We start from the raw sequence: 14,128 nt of genomic DNA on the forward strand, positions 1-14,128 counted from the left end.
TCCTTTCTTAAATATATGGTCAATCAGATGGGAAGATTTTTAAAACACATGCTTGTGTGTGTCTAAAGATAGAAGAGAATTGACAAGAGAATTATTTGGAGAGGTAATGAAGAGTTAAAAAAAGAAGGCAGAGAATGCCTTCGAGAAATAGAAAAATCACTACCATGGAAATGGCTTACCAGGATATACTGTCCTTAGTAGTTTTCCAAGTTCATCAATTCAACATTTTCTTTCTGATTTTAGTTCTTAAATTTGTGCTGGATTTTTGGTTAAATCCAAGAAGTGTTAAACTCTAAGGGAATTTTATGATTACAGGTAATATTAAAGTTACCTTTTTATAAAATAAGCATTAAGGTTATAATTAGAATATCCTATTTATCTAAGCAATAATGAAGCTTCTTTAGTGTAGTCTTCTGGTTTGTTGAAGTAACACATCTTTTTAACCCACCATGAAAAGGTGTTATATGTCTTACTTGACATTTTCTTCCTATTTCCAAACCACTCATATTTTTTGGGGAAAAAAAAAGCATTGCAAAAATGTGTGTCACTTCATTAGAGGGGAATTGTTTTGTGCACACCAAAACAAAGATTTCAGAATGAGAAAGACCTGAAATGTGAAATAATGCCTGTACAGTTTAGAAAGTGAGAACACCGGCTAGGGAAATTATCTCAAACACTGGGCTTAGCAAAATCCCTGATGCATTGTGCAAGCTCGCAAAATGAAAAATAACAAATGTGGATAATTCACAAATTCACAGTAACTCTATGGTATTTTCACACCCAGAATCTGATAAACTACACAGGAATTTAGAAGTACATTTAGAAAGGAAAATACAAGTCAAATGTATTTCCCTCAATGTCTGTTCACACTTACTGATGTCGGTCAAGATCTTTTCTCTCTTAAGAAAGTTAAGCGGATTAATTATTTTGTTTATATTACTTATAAAAACTAAACATGATCTTATTAATTACATTTTAGTTGTTTTAAATGATTAAATCCTAAACATGGTTATTTTCAAGGAAAGAAAAACTGGAAATAAACCTGGTCTACTTTGAGAAAAGAGGTAACTGCTATTCTTCCTGAAGAGGCAGTTGATCAGCCGCTGGTCTGCTTATTCAATTGAACAGATTAACAGAATTAACTAAAAGGTAATGTTTATCATCTGTCTAGTTTAGCACTAGGTAAATAATCTAGCCAAAATGGCCTTTGAAAACAAACAGGCCAGCGATCCATTCCATGACCTGCAGGGTTATTTGGCCCCATGCAGTATACTGTTAGGAGAGCCAGGGGAGGTTACTCTAAGAAGTAGAGCTGGAGGTGAAAGACCATGACTTACCTATGCAGAATCAGGCGCTTTGTCATTTTAATAGCTCACTAATTCTGAAAAGTTTCAACACTTATGGCCTTGGAGCTTAATTACTCTCATTTATCTTCCTAATAAATGATGCCACAGTTTAGAATGCAAGAGATATGCTCATGGTAAGTCAATAAATGAATTTGGGGGCATGATTGTACTGGAACACCAGATCTATGCATGACTTAGATTGCCCTGATGCCAAAATAGTCAGAAAGTGAAACATGCAACCCAGAAATCACTATATCTGTCTCTGATGTTGTGGATAAAATGAGACTTCCTGTGGCCAGGATTCTCACCTGGCCCGGGTTGACTAGCTCACTGCACACCTGTGGGCAATACATGGCTGTTGACCCTATATAAAGAGTTCTGCCCAGTGCTCTGGGCATGACTCGGTGTCAGGGCTGCAAAGCTGCAGGAGAGCAGAGCAGAGTCTGGAGTGGTGGCAGCACCGAGGACAGAAGCCCAGAGGACAGCTGTGCAGGATGACTGTGCAGACAGAGGGGCCCAGAAGATGGTTGTGTGGACAGAGGGGCCCACTGGCTTGCTGCATGCAGACTCACTCTGAGTGAATGGGATTCTAATGACTGACCTGCCACCTGGAAATAAAGTTGGGTATAACGCTTTCACCCCAAGAATGTTTTGCTGTCAATTTCTTTGGTCACATTGAATCCATTGCACACTTGTCCAGGGCTGAAGCCCATTGGCAAGACAGTTGTTTCAATAGAGTTGACTGAGACTACACCTTTAGGCACAATGTAATTTCAGTACTTAAACATATACACAGATGAATACATGATTCAATCAATGAAATAATTCCAAGAATGAGAGGTGCAGATAGATTTGGGTTTAGCTGTTTGCACTGAAACTTGATAGAACAAATGCAAAAGTTGAAAAGAATTAGCAGTTAATAGAGATCCTAAAATCAAAACTGGATTAGGCGAAAAGTCCAAGGAGCAAGAAAGATTCACTCTGCTTGGAAATGCAACCTGGTGTTACAAAATAGGGCAATATTCAATACTTTATAAACTGTGATGCCTTACTCCTCCTTAAAAACTATTAGTTCATTAAAATGGTAGTGAAATATTAAAACACATTAAAATTAAACCCACAGTGCAGACATCTTCTTCACAGATATTTGTTTTTCTCTTAATTATGTTTCTATTTTTAGTTACTAAAGAAAGATGCATTTACATATGGTGAGCGTTAGTTAATTTGAAGTGATTAGCTTCAGTCCTCTCATTAAAGTTCCTTGGATGATCTCTTACCTAGCTTACCCTACCAAATCTAAAGTTTGTTCAGGTGTCAAAAGTTAAGAATTTCCAAAGCAAGTAAACAGCCTCATGAGCTGTCACTAAAATACAACCAGCCAGAAGCCTCATGTGTTCTACACAGAGACTGGAGGAGAAAAATAGTAAACAGAGGCTGGACAGTGAGAAGGATGGAAACATATTGCAAAAAGGCCCACCAGAGAATAGTGCTTGGTAGCATTTAACTGAGCTCTGCAAACCCAAATTCTAGCACAGCCTGGAATATTTAGGTGGTGGCAAATAGTAGTTACATTTAGTAACCATTTTCTCTATTCATCACTTCTCTAAGAGCTTTGTATTAACTCATTTTATCTTTACCACCACTCCCTTAGGCAGGGACTCTTACTATCCCCACTCTATAGGTAAAAAGATTGAGGGAAAAAGGATGCAGTCTTTTGTCCAAGGCAGCACAACTAGTAAGTGGCAGAGCCGGGTTTAGTAACCAGGAATCAGTGATACCCCTTACATGGTGATTCACTGAAAGGGAAGGTTTTCTGCATAGCAAGTTGGGGTTGGAAAAGCAAGGAAGCATTCAAAAGGGTTTGTATCTGGGCATCTGCAAATTTTGTCCACATTCTGCCCATTCAATTCCATAATATTTACTAGGCACCAACTGAATGTAAGGGATACTATACTAGGTATAGAGGACACAAAAATGAATCATTTGATAGATTGTACTTTTAGAGTTCACAGTCTAAGTTTTTGAGTAAATTTAGGAGGCTATGGCAAATAAAAATCATAAGGTTAAGAAAAACAATAGCTGCCAATGACTGAGTTTCCACTATGAACAAGACATTATACTTGGTACTTAATTTATTTCATGTACTCCTCATAGCAGTGTGAAGGGAGCTTGAATGGTGTTTTTAGCAGGAGGAGTAATACTGCTCTGGAATGCATGACTAAATGTCTGGGAATTCCATGCTCTTAATGAAGTGGGTGGTTCCCAGAAGAAAGCAAATAACAGTGTTGGAAGGGAGGGAACATACACCTACATATCAGATCAGCAAAGGAATAGGCATGTGAGATTTGTTATTCGAATGCACTGGCAGTCTACAGTAGAGAAAATAAAACATGCTGGAGGCAGACTTCACAATAAACTAGTATGGCATAAGCATCAGGGCCTCTTTCTTCTACAAGCCCCCCTTTTAGGGTCTGAAGAGTCCCCCAGCAATTTGTTCCCAAAGTCATGTGATATGCTTTTGTGAACTTTGCCAAAGCAAGCCACGTTAATCACAATCTGTGAAGATTTCATGGAAAGCAAATTCCCCTCCAGGGCTTCACCTACTCCTATGTGCCCTGCAGGGCCGCAGAAATATTATAAAGACAGAGCTTAGGAGAGGTTGAATTAGGAATACATTTAACTTGGGTTTAGTGGGATATGTTTATGTTTTATTTATTTTTTGACCACTTTTGTTTATAATTAACTTTATATTATTCCTACCTGTCCCACTATTGGAAGAACTTTCCAGAACCTTCCTACTGCCCACTGTGCCAAATCATGTGGTGTGATATGAAAGTGTAGGCCCATCATGATACCAATGTGTCTCGGACAAGACAAATTAATGTCATGGCAGATGAATAAGACTTGAAATACATAGAGCAAGGAGCTAGTCTGTGGAAAACACTTCTAAACAACAGATACGTAAAACTAAATATCACAGCATTTGGTTCTCATTATTCCTTAGTCAAAACAGAATTGTTTCTACCTTACAGGAATATTCTCAAACTTAGTGAATACAATTAAAAACATGCCATACATTCTTTTCCTTTTTAAATTAAAAAAAATTTTTTTAATTGAAGTATAGTTGATATATAATGTTTCACTTCAGGTGTACAACATAGTGATTTGACAATTATATACATTATGAAATGCTCACCACCTTAAGTGTAGTCACCATACAAAGTAATTATTATATTATTGACAGTATTCCCTATACTGTACTTTTCATCCCCCTGACTTATGTATTTTGTAACTGCAAGTTTATACTTTTTATACCCTTAAACCTATTTTGCCTATCCCTCCGGCCCCCTCCCCTATGGAAACAGGAGTTTATAGTCTGTATTTATGTGTCTATTTTTGTTTGTTTTGTTTGTTTGGATTCCACATATCACACAAGTCAGAATGGTTAGTATAAAAAAGGCAAGAAATAACAAGTATTGCGAGGATGTGGACAAATGCAAGGATGGTGGGAATGTAAAATGACACAGCCACTATGGAAAACAGTATGGAGGTTCCTCAAAAAATTAAAAATAGAAATACCATATGACTCAGCAATTCCACCTCTGGGTCTTTACCCAAGGAAAACAAAAACACTAATAAGAAAGGATACTGCACTCCTATGTTTATTGTAGCATTATTTACAGTAGCCAAGATTTAAAATAACCTAAATATCCATTGATAGATGAATAATAAAGCCATCATATATACATATATATAAACACACACACACGTTTTAGAGACATACTAGACAGTTAATATGTAACATTAATATATAATACATTAATATATATTAATATATGTAGTTTTATGTATAAATGACATAAATATAAAAATAAACACCAATAAAATAAACATTTAATTATTTTTATGGATGTGAAGTTTGTAGTATTCTGGCAGCTTTTAAAAATATCATTACTTATGTAAACTTTATTAGTTTTTATTAACTTTCTAACTCTAAAATAATAATAATTTATTTATTTAATTTTTAGTTATAATTCATATAACAAAATTGGCCATTTTAGGCATTTTAAAATGTGTAGTTCAGTGGTATTCAGAATATTCAACAATATGTGAAACCACCCCCATTATATAATTCTGGAACATTTCCTTCACCCCTAAAAAGAAGCCCTCTATCTCCAAGTTCCCTCTGCTTAATTCCCTGACAACCACCACTCTATTTTGTGTCATTATGCATTTGCCTGTTCTGGATATTTCATATAAATAAGGTCATATAATATGGACTTCTGTGTCTAAATTCTGTCACAATGTTTTCAAGGTTCATACATGCTGTGGCATGTATCAGTGCATCATTCCTTTTTATGACTGAGTAATAGTTTACTGTGTAGTTGTACCACATTTTGCTTATTCATTGATAGACATTTGTGTTTTTCCATGTTTTAGCTATTAAGAATAGGAGCTATGAACAATTTTGTGTACAAGTTTTTGTGTGAACATATTGTCAGTTGTCTTTCATATATATACCTATGAGTGTCACTGCTTATTTGTAACTGTTTAACTTTTTCAGAACCATGAAATTGTTTTCTGCAATATTTTACAGTTCCACCTAAAAAGTTGTAGGTTTCAGATTTCTCCATGTCCTTGCCAGCACTTGTGATTTTTCTATTTCTAAAATGATAGCCATTCTAGTGGGTGTGAAAATGTATCTTATTGTGGTTTTGATTTGCATTTCCCTAATGTCAAATTATATTTAGCATCTTTTTGTGTGCTTATTTGGCAATTTGTTTATGTTTGGAGAAATTAGGTCTATTCAAATTATTCGACCATTTTTAAAATTGCGTTATTACTCTTTATTAATTAGTTGTAATAGTTTTCTATATATTTTGGATACTAGACCCTAATCAAATACATTATTTGCAAATACCTAATCAAAGGTCACGAAGATATACACCTATGTTTCCTTCCAAGAGTTTTATAATTTTAGTTCTTAGGTATAGGTCCATGAAATGTTTAGAATTAATTTTTGCATGTAGTATAAGGAAGGACTCCAAAATAATTCCTGGGCAAATAATTCTCCTAAAACCATTTGTTGAAAAGATTATCCTTTTCCCACTGAATGGCTTGACATGCTTGAAATCCACTGACGATAGTTGTATGGCATTACTTTGGCTCTCAATTATACTCCATTGATCTTTATGTCCATTCTTATGCCAGTACCACACTGTTTTGATCACTGTAGATTTCTACTAAGTTCTGAAATTGCAAAGAGTGAGTCCTCCAATGTTCCTTTTTTCCAGATTGTTTGGTTCTATTGATTCTCTCTATATATATATGTCAGTGTCACACTGCACTTATTACTGTAGTAGTGTAGTATTATAGTTTTTCCAGCTTGGTGGGTTTTTTCCCCAAGACTGTTTTATTATGTTTCCCTGGCATATACATCTTATATTTCTCAATCCTGTCAAAAAGTCAGCTGGGATTCTGATAGGGATTATGTTAAATGTCTACATCAGTTTGGGGGAGTACTGCCATCATAACAACATTAAGTGTTCTAATCCATGACCATGAGATGGTTTTCCATTTACTTAGGTTTTATTTTAAAATTTTCAACAATATTTTACGGTTTTCAGTGTATAAGGCTGGTACTCCCTTGATTAAATTTTTATCCCTAAGTATTTTATTCTTCTTGATGCTATTTAAATGGAATTGTTTTCTTAATTTCATTTTTGGATTGTTCACTGAAAGTACATAGAAATACAACTGCTCTTTAAAATTACTTTTTATACCTTTCAACTTTTCTGAACTCACATTTATTAGCTATAATAAGATGTGTGTGTGTTTGTGTGTGTGTGTGTGTGGATGCTTTAGAGTTTTCTAAATATCAGATCACATCATTGTATTACCAAATGCAGATTCTTTTAGTTTAATAATCAAATACAAATTATTTTACTTTTCCTTTCCAATCTGGATATTTTTTATTTCATTTTCTTGTCTAAAATCTCTGGCCAAAACTCCTAGTACAATGTTGGATAGAAGAAGCAAGAGCAGAGATCCTAGTCTTTTTCCTTCCTTTAGTGGGGAAAGCTTTCAGTTCTTCATGATTAAGGATGATGTTAATTATGGTGCACTTTTTCAGGCTGAGAAAGTTTCCTTATATTCCTATTTGGTTGAGTGCTTTTATAAAAAAGGAGTATTTGATTTTGTTTTTCTGTAACAGTTGAGATCATCATGTGGATTTTTTCTGTTTAGTTTATTAATATGGTATTAATACATGGGTTAACCTTTGTGTTTTGAACCAACTTGGCATTGTTGGAATAAGTCTCATTTGGTCATGGTATATAATCCTTTAAATATACTGCTGGATTTGAGTTGCTAATATTTTGTTGAGAATTTTTACACCAATATAACAAGGTATATTTATCTATGATTTCCTTTTCTAGTGATATCTTTATCTGGCTTTAATACCAGAATAATACTGGCTTCACCAAATGAAATTAGGAAATGTTCCTTTTTCCTTTATTTTTTTGAAAGTTGGAGAAGAATCTATGCAAATTCTTCTGTAAACATTTGGCAAACTTCCCCAGGGAAGTCATTTAGTTGTAGACTTTTCTTCGTTGGAATTTTAAAAAATATGGACTCATTAGGCTCTTAGATTGCTATATGTCTATGCTTTCTTCTTGAGTCAGTTATGGTAGTTTGTATCTCACTAGGAATTGTCAATTTCATTTAAGTTATCTAACTTGTTGGCTTAAAATACTGTGTAAGGTCAATAGTGATGCTCTGCTTTTTTTAGTCTTTTTGTTTTAATTAAGTTATCATTGATATATAATCTTATGAAGGTTTCACATGAGCAACACTGTGGTTTCAAAATTCATCCATATTATCAAGTCCTCCCCCAACCCCACTGCAGTCATTGTCTATCAGAGTCATTACTTGTCTTCTCCATGCTGTACTGCGTTCCGGTGACCTACCTATATTGGGAGTGATAATTATAATGCCCCTTAATCCCCTTTTCCCTCCCTCCCACCTACTTTCCCCAGCTTCTTCCCTTTGGTAACTACTAGTCCCTTCTTGGAGTCTGTGAGTCTGCTGCTGTTTTGTTCCTTCAGTTTTACTTTGCTGTTATACTCCACAATAGGGGAAATCATTTGGTACTTGTCTTTCTCTGCCTGGCTTATTTAATTGAGCATTACACCCTATAGCTCCATCCATGTTGCAAATGGTAGGATTTGTTTTCTTTTTATGTGTATTCCATTGTGTATATGTACCACCTCTTCTTTATCCATTCATCTACTGAAGGACACTTAGGATGCTTCCATTTCTTGGCTATTGTAAATAGTGCTGTGATAAACATAGTGGTGCATATGTCTTTTTGAATCAGGGATCTTGTTTTCTTATGGTAAATTCCTAAGAGTGGAATTCCTGGATGCTTTTTATTTCTTTGTGTTTCTAATTGCTGTGGCTAAGGCCTCCAGTACTATGTTGAATAAAAGTGGGAAGAGTGGGTATTTCTATTTTTAGCTTTTTGAGGAACCTCCATATTGCTTTCCACAATGGTTGAACTAATTTAAATTCCTATCAACAGTGTAGGAGGGTTCCCCTTTCTCTGCATCCTTGCCAGCAGTTGATGCTCCTTGTCTTTTGGATGTTGGCCATCTCAACTGGTGTGAGGTGATATCTCATCGTGGCTTTAATTTGCATTTCCCTGATGAATAGTGATGTGGAGCACCTTTTTATGTGCCTGTTGGTCATCTGAATTGCTTCTTTGGAAAAGTATCTTTTTAGATCCTCTGTCCATTTTTTAATCAGGTTATTTGTTTTTTGGGTTTTCAGACATGTGATCTCTTTATATATATTTTGGATGTTAATCCCTTATCAGATAAGTCATTTACTCTCCAATACATATACTCTCCCATACTGTAGGATGACTTTTTGTTCTGCAGTTTATTCTTTGCTGTACAGAAGCTTTTTAGTTTGATTTAGCCCCATTTATTCATTTTTGTTTTTGTTTCCCTTGCCCAAGGAGATGTGTTCAGGAAACAGTAGCTCATGTTTATATTCAAGAGATTTTTGCATATGTTTTCTTCATGAGTTTTATGGTTTCATGACTTACCTTCAGGTCTTTGATCCATTTATAGTTTACTTTTGAGTATGGGGTTAGACAATAATACAGTTATTCTCTTACATGTAGCTGTCCAGGTTTGCCAACACCATTTCCCTATTGTATCCATGGCTCCTTTATCATATATTAATTGGCCATATATGTGTGGGGTTTATATCTGGGTTCTTTACTCTGTTCTATTGATCTATGGGTCTGTTCTTGTCCAAATACCAAATTATTTTGATTACTGAGGCTTTGGAGTGGAGGTTGAAGTTGGGAGCATAATCCCCCCAACTTTGTTCTTCTTTCTCATGATTGCTTTGGCTATTTGGGATCTTTTTTGTTTCCATATGGATTTTAGAACTATTTGTTCTAGTTTGTTGAAGAATGCTATTGGTATTTTGATAGGGATTGCATTGAATATGTAGATTGCTTTAGGCAGAATGGTCATTTGACAATATTAATTCTTCCTATACATGAGCATGGGATGTATTTCCACTTATTGGTTTCTTCTTTAATTTCTCTCTTGAGTGTCTTGTAGTTTTCATCGTATAGGTTTTCCACTTCCTTGGTTAGGTTTTTTCCTAGGTATTTTATTCTTTTTGATGCAACTGTGAATAGAATTGTTTTCCTGATTTCTTATTCTGCTAGTTTATCATTAGTATATAGGAATGCAACATATTTCTGAATACTGATTTTGTATCCTGCAACTTAGCTGAATTCAGTTATTAGTTCTAGTAGTTTGGGGATGCATTCTTTAGGGCTTTTTAGGTACAGTATCATGTCATCTGCAATCAGTGACAGTTTAACTACTTACTTACCAAACTGGATGCTTTTTATTTCTTTGTGTTTCTAATTGCTGTGGCTAAGGCCTCCAGTACTATGTTGAATAAAAGTGGGGAGAGCGGGAATCCTTGTCTTGTTCCCAATCTTAGAGGAAAAACCTTTAGCTTTTCACTGTTAAGTATGACATTGACTTTAAGTATGATGTGGGTTTGTCGTATATGGTCTTTATTATAAGTTGAGGCACTTGTCCTCTACACCAATTTTGTTGAGAGTTTTTTCATGAATGGATGTTAAATATTTTCAAATAGTTTTTCAACATCTATGGAGATAATCATGTGGTTTCTGTCCTTTTTGTGATTTGGATTTTTGAATCACACCATCCTTCCCTCCCTGGAATAAATCCTACTTGATTATGATGGATATTCTTTTTGATGTATTTTTGAATTCGGTTTGCTAATATTTTGTTGAGGATTTTTACATCTATGTTATTTAGAGATAGTGGTCTGTCATTTTCTTTTTTTTGTGGTGTCTTTGTCTGATTTGGTATTAGAGTGAAGCTGACCTCATGGAATGACCTCATTGGAAATATTTCCTCCTCTTCTACTTTTTGCAAAACTTGTAGGAGGATGGGTATTAGGTCTTTCTTAATGTTTGATAAAATTCAGTAGTGAAGCCATCTGGTCCAGGCATTTATTCTTAGGTAGTTTTTGATTATCAATTTCAAAATTGCAATTAGTCTATGCATATTTTCTGCTTTCTTCTTGGGTCAGTCTTGGAAGTTTGTATTTTTGTAAAAAGTTGTCCATTTCTTCTAAGTTTTCTGATTTGTTAGCATGTAATTTTCATAATATTCTCTAATAATTCTTTGTATTTCTGTGGTGTCCATAGTGACTTCTCATTTCTGATTCTGTTTGTGTGTGCACACACTTTTTTTCTTGATAAGTCTAGTTAGGAGCTTACTTGCTTTGTTTATTTTCTTGAAGAACCAGCTTCTGGTTTCATCTATTCTTTCTATTGTTTTATTCTTCTCAATTTTATTTATTTCTGGTCTGATCTTTATTATGTCCCTACTTATACTGACTTTGTGCTTCCTTTGTTCTTCTTTTTCTTGTTTCATTAATTGTGAGTTTAGACTGTTCATTTCGGATTGTTCTTTCTTGAGGTAAGTTTGTATTGCAATATACTTTCCTCTTAGAACTGCCTTTGTGGCATCCCATAGGTTTTGGGGAGTTGAGTTGTTTTCATTTGTCTCCATGTATTGCTTGATCTCTGTTTTAGTTTGATCATTGATCAACTGATTATTTAGCAGCATGTTGCAAAGCCTCCATGTGTTGGTGAGCTTTTTGTTTTCTTTGCATAATTTATTTCTAATTTCATACCTTTGTGGTCTGAGAAGCTGGATGGCACAATTTCAATCTTGTTGAATTCACTGAGGCTCTTTTTGTGGCCTAGTATGTGATCTATTCTGGAAAATGTTGCATGTACACTTGAGAAGAGTGTGCATCCTGCTGCTTTTGGGTGGAGTGTTCTGTAGATGTCTGTTAGGTCCATTTGTTCTAATGCATTGTTCAGTGCCTCTGTCTCCTTACTTATTTTCTGTCTGGCTGATATGTCTCTTGGAGTGAGTGGTGTGTTGAAGTCTCCTAAAATGAATGCATTGCATTCTATTTCCCCCTTTAGTTCTGTTAGTGTTTATTTCACATATGTAGGTGCTCCTATATTGGTTGCAAATATATTTATAATGTTTATTTCCTCTTTTTGGACTGACCCCTTTATCATTATGTAATGTCCTTCTTTGTTTCTTGTTACTTTGTTTTGAAATCTATTTTTTCTGATATAAGTACTGCTATTTCTTCTTTTTTCTCCCTATTATTTGCATGAAATACCTTTTTCCATCCCTTCACTGTAGTCTGCATATGTTCTTGGGTTTGAAGTGAATCTTTTGTAAGCAGCATACAGATGGGTCTTGTTTTTTTATCCATTCTGTAACTCTATGTCTTTTGGTTAGTGCATTCACTCCATTTACCTTTAGGGTGATTATCAATAGATATGTACTTATTGCCATTGCAGGCCTTAGATTTGTGGTTACCAAACATTCAAGGGCAGCTTCCTTAACTATCTATCTTAACTTACTCATTACACTATTTCAAACACAATCTAGAGGTTCTTTTATTTCCCTCCTCCACTCTTTATATATTAGGTGTCATACTCTGCACTCTCTGTGTATCCCTTGACTAACTCTGTGAGTTGTTGATTTAGTTTTGCATTTACTTAACAATTAATTGGTCTACTTCCTTTACTGTGGTTTTATTTTCTCTGGTGACAGCTCTCTTTAGCCTTAGTAGCACTACCATCTAGAGCAGTCCCTTTACAATACATTGTAGAGACTGTTTGTGGGTGATAAATTCCCTCAACTTATGTTTATCTGGAAATGTTTATTTTAATCCCTGCTTCAAATTTAAATGACAGTCTTTCCAGGTAGAGTATTCTTCATTGGTGGGCCTTCTGTTTCTTTTCATTAACTATAATCATGCCACTTCCTTCTGGACTGTAAGGCTTCTGCTGAGAAGTCTGCTGGTAGCCTGATGGGGTTACCTTTTTAACTGATCTTGCTTTCAATAATCTTTCCTTGTCCTTGAACTTTGCCTTTTTAATTATTATATGTCTTGGTGTTGTCTTCCTAGTGTTCCTTCTGTTGGGAGATCTCTGCAGTTCATGACCTGAGAGACTATTTCCTTCTTCAGATTGGGGAAGTTTTCAGCAATAATTTCTTCAAGGAGACTTTCTATCCCTTTTACTTTCTTCTTCTGGTACCCATATAATGTGAATATTGTTCTGTTTGGGTTGGTCACATAGCTTATTATTCTTTCATTCCATTTTCCCTCTGTGCCTCTTCTTTTTTTCTGTTCTCTAATTTCTGTTTCACTTAATGTCTCCTTTACCTCATCTAATCTACTTTTAAATCCCTCTATTTTATGTTTCATTTCAGATACTGTATTTTTGAAAGTTTCTATCTCTTTCTTAAAGTCCTCCCTGAGTTCCTGAATATTTTTCTCTAGCTCTGTGAGCACATTTATGATTTTTATTTTGAAATCTTTATCAAGAAGATTGGTGATTTCAGTTTCACTTAGTCCTCTTTCTGGTGTCATTTCATGAATTTTTGTATCAAACTTTTTCGCCATTTAATTTCTTAGTTCCTATGGAATAATAACGTGGTGTAGACAGTGCCCTCTAGTTCCCAGCTTTACTCTCTTGAGCTGTCAAGCACCTAGAGCAATGGCAGGTAGTCATAGGTGAATGGCACTGGCATCTGCCAGGATGAAAGAGCTCTTTCCTGCTTCCTGGCTGTAGCGCCTGCCTCCACCGCCAGGTCCAGTGGACTGAGTATACAGGAAAGAGCCTCTGCATTATGCTCCTAGCTGCCATAGGCAGAGCCACCCTCCGGCTGTCCTAGCATGATGGTGAGGGCAGCAGTTTTGTGAACTAGTGGTTGCCCAGAGGAAGGAACTGCAGGCTGCACATATCACAACAGGGGGCCTTGGGGCTGCTGTTGACAATTAGGAGGATGGAGTATCTGAAGCTCCTGAGAGTTCTCAACCTTCTGGTCTGAGTGTGCTGGGCCGATTTTGTCCACCTGCCCTTTCTCCTGAGCAGCGAGCTCTGCATACTCTTTTCCCCTTTAGCACCCCTCTCACTGTTGGGAAGTCTTTCAAAGTGCCCACTTTTCTTCTGTCCCAGGGGGGCCAGCTGTGTGTACCTGTTCTCCACAATCAGCTGCATTTTCAGTCTCTCTTAGTATTCCAGCTGTCTTTTTTTCAACCCCACTAATCTCCAGAGCCCCATAAAATGTAGGTTTGTGTTCCCAGAGCAGATCGCCAGGGCTAGGTGTTTAGCCGAC

This window comes from Manis pentadactyla, chromosome 3, assembly GCF_030020395.1.
Source record: "Manis pentadactyla isolate mManPen7 chromosome 3, mManPen7.hap1, whole genome shotgun sequence".
Classification (NCBI taxonomy): Eukaryota; Metazoa; Chordata; class Mammalia; order Pholidota; family Manidae; genus Manis; species Manis pentadactyla.